At 37.3% G+C, this 2,500-nt stretch overlaps 1 protein-coding gene across 1 annotated transcript in view; it reads left to right on the plus strand.

Annotated features, from left to right (window-relative positions):
* LOC106883162 (clavesin-2) overlaps positions 1-2,500 on the plus strand; it is a 123,838-nt gene that overhangs the window by 12,146 nt on the left and 109,192 nt on the right. The gene's annotated exons all lie outside the window — the stretch shown is intronic.

Raw genomic sequence — 2,500 nt, forward strand, 5'->3', positions numbered from 1 at the left:
ATAATATATATATATACATATATATACATTATACATATACATACACGCGCATATGTGTATGTGCATACATACATACATATATAAATATATATATATATATATATATATATATATATATATATATATATATATATATATATATATATATATATATATATATATATATATATATATATATATATATATATATATATTTATATAGTAACGGGGGGAAGGGAGGAAGATACAATATGAGTGAAGAAAAAAAGAGATATAAAAAGGAAAAACAAAAATATAGATTGAAAAAAAGGAAGTAGAAGAGAGTATTGAAGAGAAATGTAAGAAGCAGACGATAAGGCGTCATAATAAAACGGAATGTAAATAGAAAAGATGGAATTAATAAGAGAGAAAACGAAGGAGAAAACCTAAAAGAGCAACTAGAAAATGATTTATGAAAGAACAGCTGTGATAGAATAGCAATGTGATGAAGAGAAAATATAACAAGAAATGAAGAAGAGGGGAAGAAAAAAGGAAAATGAAAGTAGCTTTCGTCTTCTTTCTTTTTATGTTGTAATCTTTAAAGGAAGTGTAGTAGTGAAAGAGAAGGAAAGATGCGTCTTTAGGTCAGAGATAGAGGGAGATAAGCTGTGTCTTTTTTAGGGAGAAATAGTAGAAGAAAGAAGGAGAAAGCTCGATTTTTTAAAGGTAAAAATAGTAGGTATAGGGTAGGAGATAAGATACATCTATTTGGGAGAAATGGTGGCAAAATAGAGAACATAAGATAAATCTTTAGAGAGGAGTGCAGAGAAACAAGGAAGGTCACATCTTTCAAAGGGAAAGGAGAAAGTAAAAGCAGATTGTCTCTTTCTCTCTCTCTCTCCGTCCCTTCCTCCCCCTCTCTATCTATCTATCTATCTATCTATCTATCTATCTATCTATCTATCTATCTGTCTATCTATCTATCTGTCTGTCTATCTATCAAGAGAGACAAGCAGATTTACAGAGAGAGGGAATGAAAAAAAAGAAAATGAAGCTTCAGATGGGGGCTTAAGAAAAAACAAAAACGGGATGTTGTCTAGGGAAAAGGCTATGGTAACAGAGAAAAGAGGAAACATGAGATAGGGAGAAAGAGAGAGAGAGAGAGAGAGAGAGAGAGAGAGAGAGACAGACAGACAGACAGACAGACAAACAAAGAGGAGAGAAAATAGGAAAAAAGAAAGCGAAAGTACGAAAAAAGATGAATATAGTGGCGATAGGAAAGACGGAGAATAAAAGAGAAAAGGAAATAGTGAAGGGGTTGTGTGAAGTAAAGTGCTCAAGAAAAGAAAAGGTACCGTTTAAAAGGGAGAAAGAAGTGGGGAATGATAAGAAATCAGAAGAAAGGTCAGAAATTTAAAGAAAATATCGAGAAGGGAGTAAAGAGAGACAGGAAGTAATAGAACTTCAAAGAGATGAGGGAGAGAAAGGGATAAGAAAAATGTAAGAAAAATACTGGAGAAAAATAATGATCAATGTGAAAGAAGGAGGAGAATATACAGGTGTGTGGTAGTAGGAGGAGAGAGAAAAGAGAGAGTGTGTAAGAGTGAGAGTGAGGGAAAGTGAAAGTGAAAGAGTAATTGAAACATTGTGGATGCTGTGAGAGAGAAAAAGCTGGAGTGAACGAAAGGAAAAGAAAGATTAAAATAATTGGGGGTAATCAAGTAGAAATGTGAAACGAAAGGAAGGACTGGGGAAATGAGAAGTAGAGAATGATAAGATGGTGTTGAAAGAGGGGGGAGTGTGAGATAAGAGAGAATGGTAGAGGAGAGGAAGATGTAGTAGGGAGAGATTGAGAAAAATTAAGGGGTTAAGATGAGAGCGTGAGCAATCATAGTTGAAGAGTCGAGAGATGGAAGAAGAATTAGAAAGAAAAGAGAGCGGCCAGGAAGATATTTTGCGGGGGAAAAGAGTGAAAGGGAGGGAGAAATGTTAGCGAGAGAGTAGGAGGAAGTGTAGCAGCGGAGTGGGGGGGGGTAGAAAAGAAAGAGTAAGTGTGAGAGGGAAATGAAGAGAAAGAGCTGTAGTGGTGGTGGTAGGATGTGCGAAAGGGGGAGGCGAAGAGAGAAGAGAAGAGGAAGGGGATGAAATGAGAGAGAGAGAACAGCAGCGTGAAAAGAAAGGTGCAAGAGTGGAAAGGGAGGGTGGAGACGAAAAGAGAAAAGAAAGGAGAGAGAGAAGTTGAGGGAAGGAGAAAAGGAGATAGAGGTAGAGAGAAGGTAGGTGGAGAGAAGAAGAGGGATTGAGAGGCAGAGAGGAAGAGACTGGGAGAGAGAGGGAAAAAAGAGGTAAGAAAATGAGGGAGAGGGGAGAGAGAAAGAGAGAGTGAGATTGTGTACATCGTTGTGCGCGCGCGTGTCTGTGTGTGTGTGTATTTGTGTGTGTGTGTGCAAACGAAGAAGAAGAAGAGTAGCCGGGATTGTAGGATAAGCAAGATGATGAAGTAGGAGGAAGGGGAGGTAATAAAGCGCAAGAAAAAGGAGGA

The sequence above is a fragment of the Octopus bimaculoides genome, chromosome 25, assembly GCF_046866305.1.
Source record: "Octopus bimaculoides isolate indiv1 chromosome 25, ASM4686630v1, whole genome shotgun sequence".
Lineage (NCBI taxonomy): Eukaryota > Metazoa > Mollusca > Cephalopoda > Octopoda > Octopodidae > Octopus > Octopus bimaculoides.